Source organism: Acromyrmex echinatior, chromosome 2, assembly GCF_024713525.1.
Source record: "Acromyrmex echinatior isolate Ae372 chromosome 2, ASM2471352v2, whole genome shotgun sequence".
NCBI classification, from domain to species: Eukaryota; Metazoa; Arthropoda; class Insecta; order Hymenoptera; family Formicidae; genus Acromyrmex; species Acromyrmex echinatior.
Window position 1 is genome coordinate 7026677 of NC_141853.1, and position 16325 is coordinate 7043001.

Sequence of the window (16325 nt, forward strand, 5' to 3'; positions counted from 1 at the left end):
TTTCTCTCTGTTTGTCACGAAAATAGCTCGCAAACGGCGAGCAACAAGTTTAGCGACGGTAAATTTGCGTCGTTACCCGGTAATTTCTTCGTTTTCACGAGAGGCGGAAAGAGCGATCGTTGCGGCGTGCGGGTGCGTTACAGACAATAAGTATCTCGTTGACATCGCCATCGTGTCGACTGCAGAACTCGACGCTCGTTGGCATTATCCGTTTGCCCGTAATTAACGTAATGGTCGACATTGAGTGCCCGAGCTGAGCTGCACCGAGCTGAATCGAACTGAGTCGAGCCGAGCTGAGCCGTTTCGAACGAAATTCGCTATCGTGACAACTAATCGAGTTAATAAACCTGCGTGCAACGACATTGCTTCATTAAATAGATAAATCTACGCCTATATAATATAATTATATTATTCCATATATAATTCCATAACGGTGCATTTACTGATCGTCTAAAAAAAACTGATTATAAAACTCCGCTAGATGAGGCACTACTAGCAAAGCCGGATAATTATATGCAGCGCTGCTGGACGTGTACATAAATATCAAAATTCTAGACTGAGAATTTCGATAAAATATATGCGCGCATGTTAGTTGTAAATTATTATAGAATAAATATTTACTTTTCATGTTTATAGTTGCGAAGTATATATCGCTTATTTCGAAAGCACACAAGTTCAATTTTTAAATATTATTACACAAAGTTTACAGACATTTATGTAATATATTAAGAATTTTTTTATTTATATAATCATTTACGTATTTATTATATGTTTTGTACAATTATTTATATGCTTCTTTCTAAATGAATGATTTTCTGTACGTATAGTGAGTGCAAAAAGTACAGAGAAAATACTTTTAAAACAATCCTTATTTTTAAAAAGTAAACATTATTAAAAAAATTACTGATGATTAATATCGAATCGATATCGATATAATGATTTCGACACCAATTTGACGTCTAATTGACAGTCATTTCTTGCTTGGTAATTAATAATTTATTCTTAAATAATAAAATAGACTGAATGTTTCTCAGAACTACATATATATATATATATATATATATATATATATGTGTGTATATCAAAAAATGTATTAATTATAGAAAATATATCATCTTAAAAATAAGTGAAAATTAAAAATTTTATTGTTTGGACACTCAAAAAGTATTCGCACAGTCGACAAATTTAGTTAATAATTCAATCAAAAATACGCGAAGCTCATTTGTTTGTATTAGAACAAAATTATATTAATTATATAAAATTCCTTAATATTTATTTTCTACAAATAAGGCTTTTTTTATAAAAAATTTTTTTACATAAATACTTTTTGATTGTTATCAGTTTTTATCTGAACAGCTAAAAATATTTTGATGAATCAATGTAGAATAGACGTTATTCTTATCAGGTTAGAGAAAATTTCAGAGAAAATTGTAATAAGAGAGAAATGTATTTTATGATTGCGTTTTATTGTTCTAAGTAAATAATATCTTTAGGAGATATCAGTTACTCTTTATTCATGAGAGTGATTGTTACTGCGTGTTGTTTTATATCTTGAGAAATGCTTTAGGGCAATCGATCTTCTCGAAAAAAAAAGTTTATTTATTCCATCGGAACAACTGTACGATGTTTGGCTTTTGTGGATATATGGTTTCGTATGCGTTACGCCTTCCTTCCGCATCCACGTCGGAGGTTTTTTCGACGTGCATCAGAATGATCGATTCCTCTCGCAGTTCGAATGATAAATCTCGCAGAGTACGCATCTAGCAGCTAGCAATCGAACTATGCAAAGATGCGTCGAATTCTGTCTCGTTCAAGAACGAAACCCTATTCTTTTTTATCGAGGATATTTCTGAATAACCCAGAGTGCTGCGACGCGTCTCATCTCTGGCATCTCTAAATTATGACGTTGATATTCCAATAGGCAGAATCGATTATAAGCGATATTGAATTTTCCGACAGCCATGGATCTGGCAGTTGCACCGAGAAACGTCGATTCCACGATACAAACGAAACAGTCGGTGCATATCACCTATAACTATGCCGTATAGCCTGTAGGTTACATTGTAACGATTTCAGTTAGAGCAACGAGAGAGAAAGCGAGAGAGAGAGAGAGAGAGAGAGAGAGAGAAGAGAGAGAAAGGAAAAAAGATAAAACGAGGATGAACAAGTGTTATAAAAAAGTAGTTGTAGAAGATGATCATTGCGATGCGCTTTTATTGCCAGATCAAAAGTGCTGCATTTAAATTTTTTTGTCGTTCCACACACAATCGCTATGAGGAATATTACACTATGAGAGTAATTTACTCGCGCGCAAGCAGATTGTAATATTGATTTCTTGATAACCGGAAATTGGTTAAATGAGCATGAGTTTGAAGAGCGGTTCTATTGCGGTCATGTATGCGACTGTAATGCAAATATCGTCCCATTATTAATGTGCGGACTGCGTCCATATATTCAGTCTATCGACGTTATCCCCGAAGGAATATTCGTTGCACTAACTGCTTACATATGAACGAACAGTATCAATTTATCGTCGAAAGATTATCGCTACGTTTTACCTATACACTTTACCTCACATTTATTCACGCATTTTAATTACTTCATCCATTGTTTTGCCAAAATTAAAACAAATAATTACAATATTTTTAGAGAATTATTTATAAAAAAATATTTTGAAAAAAATATTTAAAAAGCTTGAATTATTAATTAGGAAAGATTATTTAACTTTTAATCTTTGATATGCAAATTTTATATATACATATATACATATATACACACACACACACACACTCACGAAAATGTTGCACTTCAAGAGTACAGCGTGCAATTGTACATCTAAAACTCTGTCGTATATAATTTCTGTATAATTATAATAATAAAAAACTACATATTAATTAATTTCTTGTACATTTCACATACAGTAAATTTTATGTAAAATGTACATATTTTCTACGAAATGCGTAATACACTTTTGTGCTCGAAATTTAACAACCTATTCAATAACATTCGTGCCTTGATATATTTTGCGATGTCGAAGTTCTCCTGTGACGAACGTGTTTATACAGAATCGTTATAGATACATAATCCGATGAACGACTACAAATGTACGCAATTTGTTCTGGATTAAATATTGTAAGAATAACACAACGTAACTCGACGAGTTATTATATTTTATTGTGCAAACTACCGTTTGGCGTATTACGTTGAATTTATACGAATGTGAATACGAAATACGAATGCATTTCACGAAAATAATTCGGGATCAATTCTGGTCTGATTGCAGCCATTTCATACCACATAAAATACCTGTAAACAATCAAGTTAAAATTACTGGTGAATTAGATTTCTTTCTTACTAGCAACACGTAAATTGCATATTGCTTACGAATTATTAAATTAAGTGCACAGGAATACATGCAACTATTTTGATGATCTTATCATAATTATGGATTTCTAATCAAACCGTTGTCGTTATTGTATTATAAATGCTTAACATGCGTTTAAAAATGAAATTTACTTCATTTGCAATGCAAAGTGTCCTAAAAATTAAATCATCTATAAAAGTTCCAGCTATATTTCCCTCGGTGCTTTACTTTCTGTTATACATTATTTATAATGCTAATAACAATGTAACAGTCCAGAAAAAATTTGACAAGTATTTTGTGCAATACTATCATGTCTAAAAATTTTAGGATCAAAAATATTGAATATTTTTGGCGTGCCAATAATACAATCAGAGTAAGAGAACAAAATAATAAAATTTACATATAATCTTGAATAATATTTAATAATTTTAATTAATAAAATTTTAACTAAAAAATTAAAAAAATGAATTAACAAAACCTAATTTTATTATTATAATTTATTATCATAAAATCTAATTTTATTATCGTAATTAATTTTATTCTTGCTGTTTCCGGAAAAGAGAGAAAAAGAGTACAAATTGATAATATTATAAATGAATAAAGAAAATAAAATGTAAACAAATAAAAGTAAATGAATAATAAAATGCAAAATTTAATTATTCTTGAAAAAATGCATACACTTGTGAAAAATTTTTATTTTAAAATTTTTCATTATGTATTCCAATCGTTATTCAAATAATAATTAAGCAATTCTTATTTCAATTTGTATTACTTTACAAGATATAAAATCATAATAGAAAAAAGATTCTGTAAAAATGAATAACATGAAAAAATATAATACACACTTTAATTTACGAAAAGAATAAAAAAAAATGTATTTCTTTCATATACAATGATGTAGATGTAAGTTGATATTAATTAAGCACTTCTCTCATAGCTTGTAGTGCGCACGCTAATTATATTCAATTGTTACAAGCATAAGTCTACACTTTTTAATGTCGATTCCGAAAAGCGGATTTTTTGAAAGATGTTCTGTGGTTAGGTTAGTTAGGTTATGTTAGGTTAGGTTAGGTTAGGTCAGGGTTAGGTTAGGTCAGGATAGGTTGGGGTAAAGTTGGGGTTAGGTTGGATTAGATTAGGTTAGGTTAGGTTAGGTTAGGTCGGGTTAGGTCGGGGTTAGGTTAGGTTAGGTTAGGTTGGGGTTAGGTCGGGTTAGGTCGGGGTTAGGTTAGGTTAGGTTAGGTTAGGTTAGGTTAGGTCGGGGTTAGATCGGGGTTTGGTCGGGTTAGGTCGGGGTTAGGTCGGGTTAGGTCGGGTTAGGTTGGGTTAGGTTAGGTTGGATTAGGTTAGGTCAGGGTTAAGTTTGGGTTAGGTCAGGTCAGGTTAGGTTACAGTTAGGTTAGGTTAGGTTAGGATAGGTTGGGTTAGGTTAGGTTAGGGTTAAGTTAGTGTACTCTTAGAATACTCTTGGGAAGTTGCCTTTTCCGAGAGAAGAGATGAGCGTAAATATTTTTTCCTATTGGGATCAAACCCGGAACCTCTAGCATGATAAACTAATACACTGTCTGCCATGCCATAATCACACTTCATCTATTATTTTCTAGTTTAAAGTATAGGTATATTTAATTATACCAAAAGTCTATATTTAATATATTTAATCAATAATGTTAAATAATACAATTATTTTGTGAAATTTGACGAAAAATATCCATATTTACTGATAATCTAGCTGAATGAAAATGAAAGAGAGAAAAAGAAATTTGTCAACGCCACTTTACTACATAATATAATACATATATATGTATCTATTTCATCATGACGATAAATACTTTACACAACGATATTGTATATATATAATTAATATAGTCATACAGAGCATCAAGGAGTTTATAGATATATAACCTTTCAAACAGCGATATAACCCATATTATTACAAATGGCAATTCATTGTAATATTTATAAACTGTAACATCAATCCTAACTTCATTAAATTGATTAGTGCGTTAAATGAAATTTTCAGTTTATCGGATTGGCATATATATTTGATATGTTTTGATATTTCGTTCAAAATCTAACATAATCAATACAAATTTTTCTTGTAAATAAAACCGCTTGGTAAGATTTTAAACAGACGCTTTAAAAAAGCGTTAATTTCAAAATAAATTTTCTTTTAATATACAAGACCTGTGAAAATTATGCTGTGTGCATCAAGAAAAGATCAACGAAAAATATTTCGAAAAAAAAAAATTGCGATTTATTCCACAAACTTATGTTACAGATTCGGTTTCGCAATTATACAAGTGTAGAAATAAATGAACGACAACTAAAACATATTCCGAACAAAATACGGTACACGCGAGATTGTACGTCACTGCGTTACATTTCGGTCCCGTACTCTCCATTTACCACACGCCAGCCCCCTCGTCGTTACTTACTTTAATTAAAATCGTTGTACGCCGTCATCAGCTGGATTCGACCAAGACCCCGAAAGCAAACCGTGGAAAATACGTGTCACTGAAACGTCATGCCCGAAAAACGAAACGTAATCCGCGCATTGCACGCTACACGGGGTCGCGTGTCCCATTGCGTGGGATCAATACAGCGGTGGCACACAACTATTTCTCTTTTTGTCACCATGCGTTCGTCGGTTTTAAGTACTACTGTTGAAAAGCATTTCTAATGAGGATTTGCAAGACTGATTTCTATTACAAATATAACAACATCAAACGAAGGCGTATTTTCGCGCAAGCAAAAAACATGTGTTTGTCTAACGTAACGAGCTTTTGATGGAATATTTGTTAATCCTACGTTACGTATTAAATTCATTTTTTAAAGGAATAATTACATTTTGTAACTGATATTTAAATTAAGAAAAAAAAGAGAGCAGAGTGAATTTTAATCTAATGAAGTAAAGCGCTGATTTTAAATTGAGAATCTAAATTTTTTTACTTTCTTCTTCACCGATTTTTAATTATCTTAATTACCAGGGAGCAAATATTCCTCTTTATCACTATTTAATCACTATTTTTTTGTTGATAGTTATTTCGTAACATTAAACCGATTAAAATTTCCAGCCCCACTCAACGTAATAAAATAACGATGTATCCGTTTAAATTGAGATGTACATATATGAGTAACGCGATACGCGTTAACTCAGTGAATACAGATATCGAGAATTACATTGAAAGCTTTATGTAACATAGATACAATTCGTAGGTTTTTCTCTCTTATTCTCCTATTTCTTTTTACGTCATGTTATTAATATTAAGGAATGAAGAAAAAGGTTTCCAATTAAAGATAGACTCGAATGGTACGAAACTTCTTTCTTCCGCTAGGATTTAATAAAACTGAATAATGCATTGCTTACTTTTTAACTTATCGCAGCATTCATTTCCGCTCCTACAGAAATGGTGGTTCTCTGAGGAAGCATTTCTTATTGTTAGGATCCTGAATAGAGAGATTATGATCGAGAAGTGAAATGTAAGTGCATGAATCGTTAATTTAAACCAAATGCTCCATTATTCTGTGCAATTTCTATTTTTGCGGATCAGAAAGTTAATCCCTATCTGTATGCAAAAGGCAAATTATCAAATTTATATGTATAAATAAACGAAGCATCATCGAAATTTTTTTCAAATAGAATTGACCAATGCCCTTCCAAAATCCTGATGAAATTTTATGACGTGACACACATTCATCAATCCCAATATTTTCAAATAATTGCCTAAAGTAGAATTTTTGAAAAACAAATACTATGCATAGTATATATGGGAATATGTGAAAGGAGAAATGTAACGACAACGCACACGCAATATCGATGAAATATGATAGCGGAACAAATGATAAATCACTACGAAAGAGATGAATTTGCAGAACTTCTTTCGCCTGACTAGAGGGAAATCATAATTTTTTTCTACTTTCATAGAGCATTATATGCCTGTTATTGTGTCACGTTTAATGCGATATTAATAGCCAAAACGTAGCATGTATAACGAGAAATCAGCATTGAATTACGCTTACGTGACAAAAAAAATATAATATAATTCCGTTAAAAAATTACTTGTATTATGTACTCAAGCATCTTATATTATGCATTTCTCGATAACGTTACGTATTCAGATGTACAAATAGTAACTTTTTAATATTCAATAGTTTAAAAAAAAAAGATCGACGAAGTAAAAGTAAATAGAATCTTAATTTTTAAGATTGCCTTAATATTATTTTAAGGCTATGACGTTTTAATAATGTTTAGCAAAAATCTATTTCGTAATTATAAAATTCTATAATGCAATTATAAAATTTTAATGTGAATTCTTTTGAATTAAATTGTTCACAATTTTATTACAATTAAATATAATGAGAATGTATTTTGTCTTGTCTTAACATCCATATCAATACTTTCATAATTATGCATTTGTAAAAAAAATGTAAAAGATGACAGATTTAAATTATCATTTTCAACAGTCACCTGTCTGCTGTAAGATCATTATATTACTGGCGACCTGCTTATTAAATGAACTGAAAGGGAATTGCGCAAAACAGTATACCATGTGAACTGTGAAATAACTCACAAAATCACATAAACGATAATATGCGTGATAAATATTTTCACAAAGCTCTTGTCCTCCTTTAAACGCATCTCTTTCATTTTTGCCTAGGATTCCACAGAAAACGCTAACCTCGCAACCACCACTGTGCAACCGCCACCGCCATCACCACCGGTCTTTAATACGCGCAAAATTCCAATCATACTTTATCTATAAACATATTTTTGTGAAACATGAATGAAAAAAATGCCGTTTAGTATCGTTTGCGACGCAATGATTTTCGCCTAGGGATAAAAACGATCAGTCAGACATGAATTCGAAATCGAAAAGCGAGGGGAAAAGATATGATTCTCATGGGAAATATGATTTCACAAGTAATCACACTAGCGCGTGTATCCCGTTCTCAAGGAGTTTCATATAAATCTTTGAAAATGTTACTGGAATAATCATACTTTTACCAACGAAAAGCAAGCCACGTAATTCGAACGCAATTACCCATGTGAGCCCGGCGAATCAAATACATTTTTGACAAACCGACGAGACGGCGCGGCGCGACCTCTCATCTTGTAGTTCTTCCACCCCATGAAGAAGGGCCCTCAGGGACTCGATGGAGAACGTCGATCAAACCCCCGACACGCCACTCACATCAGCTCTCTCGACAAATTCCCTGATAGTGACTTCGGTGCGTTCGACGGTATATATGCCTTTTTAACGAGGCACTCCTTTTAACCCGGAATCACGATGATCGATGGTACGGAAAAATGGAACCGAGAGAGTGGGAACGTCGATCATGATTTCGCGAACGACACCCTAACTGGGAGAATCTCGCGTGAAAGACGGAAAGGATTGCGTGGAGATCGCGATTTCTCACGTTGGTAAACGGCGCGGCAAACGATATCGTGGAGGATAATTCGACATGATGCGATATCGCGCGCTGGTGTTTGACGTGACAGAGAGTTGTCGGAAAGCATCAGAAATAGACGCTCATGTGATAAGGGAGAAGCCAATCAAAATAATTAACGTATAATCCGCGGTTCCGTTTGATTGCTCCGATCGGTTATCAAAGCATTGCTCTCTTTGTGTGTTTCAGTTTTCTACGGAACCCGCTGCCAAAAAATTTTTCGCTTTTTTACGGATGCGCGCATCCCTGTCAGATTTTGCGGAAAAAAAGCTTTTACGCCTGACTCAGATAAAGTGCGTCATGATTTCGCGCTGTTAAAAATTGACGCAGCATCGTAGAGCTTTGTGATATTTGCACGTGCAAAATGTTTTGTCATGGGAACTAACTTTGATGGTACAATACAAACGCTAACGGAAATTGCACTAATTTCTATTTCCTACGAAAAATCGCTCTATTTATTACATTATAAATACTAATATATAATAATGTTAAAAATATTCCGTCATGATCATAAATATTATATTACATTATATTATAAATGTCATAAATTATATTATAAATAAAGGAAATGATTCATTTTTTCTTACAAATGCTGTGCATATCGTGAAAAATGAATATGCATGAATATATATGTAATTGGTGCTAATTTCAAAGTTGTATTGATTGATTCGGCGTTTTGCGGATATTTAAAGCGTGCAAAGCAGAAAAATGTACTTATACATAGAAAGATCTTGCTAAAGTAAAAATTTAGTTAAATACAGATCTAAAACTAATTTTGTTGGACCATTAAAATAATTATGTAAAATGTTCAAACTGATTGCTAAAAGTTAAAACTTTTTGAAGCATTATGCATTGCTTGAAATTCCTACGTAATTATTTTGGCCGTTCAACAAAATTATTTTCAGGTCTGTACCGAGCTTTAGATACTTCAGCAAAATCGTTCTTTTCGTGTAAAATGCACATAATTAAAAATTTATGGAATAGTAAATTTCATACATGGTCAGTCTCGGCGCTGCCTTACAATTAATTGTATTATAATTGTCGATTTATATATTCTATAATGCATGAAATATAGACAATAGGAACGAGACAATAGAACAACGAAGGATATAACAATGGTTTTGTATCATATTATGGATCTCTATCAAATCTTCATATTTATCGCGGACACTTTTAACGAGAATTCAGATACGGTCACACACACATTCTACAGAATTCTCATTCATAGTTTAACAAGCTATCTAATCAATCATCGCTTTCATACACAGGAAAGTGACAAATTCGAGTGCAACGCCACTTGGAAGACGATAAAATGCATCGACTCGCGAACCGAGTTGCCAGCCGTAACGCAATTTCGGTCTTATCTCACCCCGTGTATCACATTTCGGCTCTTCTACCGTCACCCTAAGAGGGAGGGAAGTCCCCCGCGCCACACATCGCGTGCGAACCGTCCGAGGAACTTATTGTGGTTCGTGCCACCTTTATCTACCTAATCCAATATTTCGTTTCGTACCTCGTTGCCAGCCGGCTTTCTCCGCGATTTCGCGTGGTTCGCGAAAACAAGCTCGACGGTACATCAGAACGCTGCCGCCGCCGCCGCCGCCGCTGTTGACGATGGCACGGATTCACGATGCACAAACACACACATACACATGCAGTGCGCGCGCACACTTGGTGCTGGGATAACTGATTGGATTTAACAAACGTTGCAAACGAGTTTTGTTCAGGCGCGAATATGCAGGATTCGCGCAAGATAGTGCACCATGTAAAGTCGGCCTTGCAAAAGTGACTCAAAATTTAGCAAGAAAATCAAAACTCAAAATTCTACTTGAGAATAATAATTTTAAAGGAGCTTTATGCATACATCTAATGACTTAAGTGTACTCTATAAAAATGAATCAGTTTATTATCATGACTTCAATGCTACACTTACAACTGTATAATTTACAACGAATATTTACTGTTTTTCAATAATAATACACTGATTCATTCTTAGTTATGGTTTCTACAGACTGAATTTGCAGAAAATCATAACCTCTAAAAGTGAACTAGTGTATTATTATTGAAAAACAGTAAATATTCGGTGATTACATCAGTAATAATGCACTGAATCACTTTTACAGAATAGACAATTCTTTTATCAACAAGAAAGTAACAGAACTCTCTTAATTTTTTGAAAATATTTGTTTCTATAAAATATCGGCAGTGTAACTGATGTAAAATAAAAAGTTGTTTACATAATAATATAAAACAGTACATATAAATATTAATGAAAAGTAAATCCTTTTTGTAAAGAAATTAAATCTCTCTTATGAGATATCTTTCAGCATTTCTATACTAATAAATTTCAAAAACTGATTTCTGTTTTAAAAATCTGTCTTCTAACCAAAAATAAAATTTTTTTAACTATTGATGTGACAAATAATTCGAAACATGTAAAATTTTTAACATCAAAAGGATTAGCGAATTTTCCTTGCATAAAACGAAATTTTACCTGATGCGCATCAATATTCATGACTTTCTATATGTAAGTTAAAAAATGATTAACAATTTTGTGGGACGTTGTTATAATAAAGCCGATGTAAAGGTAATTTCGATCAAGTTCCGATTAAGAAGGTTTTTTTATTGTATTTTTAAGGAAATGTTTAGAAAGTCTTTTTGGAAAATTAAATTTTTTTTTTACAGTTATTTTTTATCTTTTATTAGTGTTTGAAATAGATTAATTATTTTTTAGAAAATATGAATATATACTAAATCTATGATCTATGCCATCTATGCTGTATATTGGTTTTTGTATCGTGTACTCCGGTTTATCTGTAACCAACCGGATTTTTAAATAGACTGCAATTAAAAAATGAAACATCATATTAATCAGAACACCATTATCAGAACATCATTTCCACCCATTATCAGAATTAGAATTATTACATCTTGCTAACTTAATTTTTAATATTTTGGGAGGGAGGAGGAGGGTTCGAGAACACAAAAAAACAGAATGAAAATCAAATATTTTTTTTTTATAAACAAGTATTATCTATTTATTTATTGAACGAAATAAATAATTCTAATTCCGACAATAGCTATAATTATTCAGATTAAAATGAAGTTGTATTTTTTGTATTTCAATTTACTAAAAAATCCAGATTCATACGCAGAAAAAACGGTTTTATTAAAGTGTAGCTATATAAAATGTAGTTATACAGATCTAAAATTAATTTTATTCGAGCAATATTGCAAAAAGTTTAGACATTTTAGGAATCAATTTGAGCGTTCTATATAATTATTTTAATTAATCCCACATAATTATTTTCTGCTTTGTATCTACCTACAATTTTAAATACTTCCGCAAAACTGTTCTTTTCATATGTTTGCATATGATATAAAAATCAAATGGGTCTATTAATTATTCATATTTTTTATGCCATTTATATTTATATTTATATTTTTATTTTTATTTTTATTTTTATTTTATTCTATTTTTTTTATATTTATTGTATTTAAAAATTACTAAATATATCTTTAAACAACGAATAAAAAATAAAAAGTAATTTAAAAAAAATATTTTATTGCCTCCCTTTCAAAAAAAATTTCTGAAATCTTAAAAAAACAACGCAATAAAGTAGAAAACCTTCTTAATTTATCGAGTAATAACTATAAAAATTTGTTAATATAAAATCAATAATTTTTCATTGTTTGACATATGGCAAAAAATTAGAGAAATAACAAATTATATAGTCTGAAATGTTGCTGTATGCAATTGTTGAGATAATTGCTAATTACATTAATCGGAGCTTAATGATCTCAAATTTTCATTCTACATGACCTGGAATTCGTCGGAATTTAAGATAGAATTCCATTACGGTTTTATGCACTTCGTAAAACATTCGAAGTATCAGAATGTACACGTAAACTGTAAAATGTACATTAAAATGCAAGTATACGTTAAAATACGTAGCGTATCACATTGTAAATAAAATTACTGAAATCCTGAAATGTGATGCGAATTATAGGTTGTTCAAAGTGAGCTTTACGGGCATATCTCGTGATCGTTAAAAAAATCATCCCTTCGTACTCGTTGGTAGAATTAATCGCGTAGTCAGATTACATGTTCATTTCTCATCAAAGCAGCGAGAATTCGCGGTGAGCAATCAGCGGGGTGGCTCGTTATAGTTCAAAATTTGGTTCAATTTTCTCCAACTGGTGTGAAATATCGTCAGGTAAACCAACAGAAACGGAAATGCAATGCCAAATTCTACCAAAACCGAAATGTGTTTACTTCGAGATCGTAAAATCGTCGCGAACAACGTAATGACTGATTAATCGCATAAACATTATAATAAGCGGATAATTACTCACCAGTCGATGCTGCAGTCGGTTGACGACGCCGTCTTTTCGCCGCGATCGATCCACTTTGTCCCGGGCATTCGCTCCGTCGATCGATCCGTTTCGCTCCAGACACTCACTCGCGCCGGATATCAGCCGATCGGGGAAATGCCAGTTTAACCTGCGAGTCTTCGCGCCAATTAGCACAAACACGATAATCGCCCGTCGTACATAATCGCCAACGCATCCCCTACCACATTCGAGACGAGTAAATGTCGCAATATACACCGTTCGCCGTTCGCTTTATCGATCCGACGTGACGTGACGTGACGTTTCCCGCGTGACGCACTCGCGAGTCGCGCGACGAAAGATCCAAATTACGCGACGGCAACTTCAGAGCGGTGGCGGCGCGATAACCTCGATTCGCGAAAGTTGGTTAATTTTATCGTCGCGCGCGCGTCTGCGGACTAATTCAATGTCCCGGAATCGGCCATCGGTTTGTCGCAAATGCTTTCGACCTTCGTGTGTACTTATAGTAAAGTTATTAGTACGCGAGACTCGCACTCGACGCGAAACAATTGCGGAACGATTCTCGCGGCGCCGATGGTACTCGGAGTAAATAGTTTAACTGGCGCGACTAGGACGACCACGCGCGTCAAAAGAAATAACTATAAATACTAATCAAAACAGAAATATTATATTTGTCCGTTTTTTGCATACAACAAATTTTTCAAGCATGTAATGCTGCTTGATAGAGTGATTTGCTATAGGATTTTTTTTATCTTGTAATAATCAACAGGCTTGAAAATTTGTTGTTTGACAAAAAACGAATAAATGTAATATTAGTCTAATATACGTACCGACGAGACATAATAGGTACGGTTCAAATGCTTCGAAGCAGTTGATTAGCCAATAGGAAGAAAGAATATCATTAATATCGTTTTTTTTTCTACCGATGTAGTTTAATTTGAATCCTCTGATTAAACTAGCTCTTCATTTTTTTTCTCTAATTTTAAGAATTAGAAATAGATAAAGAATAAATTTTAGACCAAAATTAAAGTTAATCTACATTCGTAAAAACAGACATAATTGACTAATTAAAAAATTCTTCAAACATTTATAGTATTAAGTAGACTAATAATATCCATTTTTACTACTGTAGATTAATTTTAATCACAATTTAATTTATTCTTTAACTTTTTCGAATTTTTAGAACTAGAAGATATGATTTACAATGTTACATTTGTCCTCTTTTACAAATTTTTCAAATGTATTAATTGATTGGAAGACATAGCTTCTCAAATATCTCTATAACCAATCAGGCTTAAAAAATTTGTCGTGTGACGAAAACGAACAATTAACCCAACGCTACAAATATTTCGAAACATTTGATTGACCAATTGGAAGAGAAAATTTTATTAATTGACCAATCAAAGAATGCTTTAAAGCATTTGCAACATCGAATAATCACAGGAAAAAAAAGAAGTAAGTTAAACTGAGATTATAGTTAATCTATATTCATAAAATTGCTGACTTATCCAAGATTAATTTCGATTTGATATGTAAACTGAAATACATATATGAAAATTATTCCATTAGACACATAATTTTTCACATTTTTCAACACTTTTTTCACATTTTTCAACACTTTACTATTTTAACTGTACTTATTATATAGAAAAATATTCAATATGTGATTCAAAAAGATAAATATATATAAATTTCTTTATAATAATCCTTATTATATAATTGAATTGGCTTCTTGTTATTATAACTTAAAGAGTTACTGACTTAAAAATTTTATTTCGATTTAAAGATCATGATGACAAAATTAATCAATTGTTCAAGTATCCTTGATAATTAATAAAACAAAGATTTACTTATTAATAAAATTAAATTTATTCACTGAAGTACAGAAATACTTCAATCACTTGTCACATATTTTGGATTATTTTATCAAAGCACACAAAGCATAAGTACACATTTAATATTATAAAGGAATTAATCATATTAAATCATTTATAATAATTAATAGATATTATATAATAAATATATTAATAGCACATAAGTGTATGAAATCAATTCGTCATTGTTAATATGAGACATTAGATTTAAAAAAGCGATAAAAACGGCAATATTAGAAGCACGTTCCGTTTTCTGCATAATGCGTATTATGTACCCTTTTATCCTTTTTTTATATTCGGCGAACAATAAGGATAAAATGATGTATTATGTGCATCATGTGAAACGGAAGGCACTCTCAGTATGTAGCTGAATTAATATACTCATATTTAAAATAGATATATTTAATAACTTCTATTTGAAATAAGTAATATTACAACTTTAAATATATATATTTATTATATGTTTGAAAATATATATATTTATTACATTTGGTCAAAGCAAAACAAATTTTAGACTGCTATACATAGTCGATTTTTATATTTAAAATTATTAAGTACAGTCTTAAAGTGCAGTCGAACCAATTCGAGAGAATATTAATATTTTAAGACATTATCTAAAACAGACTTAAAATAAGGTCCAATTATGAATAACGTTCTTAGGTCGATAAAAATCAGCCAATCAATATAAAATGGATTAAAATTAAAATTTGATTGGTCAAACTCTAATCTCTAATTTGCAATCCTTAATCTTCAATGCGTAGTGTGACACAGGCTTTACTGTCGTTGAGAATTACAGAATAGAGGACCTAAGGTCGGTATTAGCATCTTAAGACAAGTCTTAAGACCGTCTTAAATAAGAACCGACTATGAATATCTATATAGTATAATTTAGTGTATAGAGAACAAACCTACTATGTCGGTGCGTTCATTTATTTTAATTCGTTTCGTTATTTTCTTGCTCCTGTTTGGTCTATATTTTTGGATCTAACGGAATATACGTATCAGATGCAAGAGCTCAGTAAGTGATTGTCGTTCTGAATGCACACAATAATTATAGGCCTCTCAGGGCCTCTTTCACCAAATTCTAGTTAAATTAATCGACGATCAACTCGCAAAAGTGTCAACAGCAGTTTAACATATCAGAAACATCTCCTCTCTCTTCCTCTTCTGAGACAAACTGTATTTAGTTCTCACGTTGGCAAATCGTGGTGATTGAATTAACCATCAATTAGCGTTAATTAGGATTGATAAAAGAGGCTCTCAATTTCGGTACGTTCAACACGGAA

The 16325-nt window shown here is 32.0% G+C and overlaps 2 protein-coding genes across 7 annotated transcripts in view; one reads left to right on the forward strand and one right to left on the reverse strand.

The window, feature by feature from the left end:
- Nucleotides 1-14575, reverse strand: part of LOC147910437 (uncharacterized) — a 214598-nt gene extending 200023 nt beyond the window's left edge. For 4 of the 6 annotated variants that reach the window (XR_015548473.1, XM_087416830.1, XM_087416831.1 and 1 more), the window contains exon 1: nucleotides 13169-13543. The gene's annotated coding sequence lies outside the window, so the exon portion shown is untranslated. Of the gene's footprint in view, nucleotides 1-13168 lie in introns of all 6 variants that reach the window. The other 2 variants (XR_015548474.1, XR_015548475.1) reach the window with 2 other exon arrangements.
- The window catches only part of dpr12 (defective proboscis extension response 12), a 294159-nt gene that overhangs the window by 37230 nt on the left and 240604 nt on the right, over nucleotides 1-16325 (forward strand). The gene's annotated exons all lie outside the window — the stretch shown is intronic.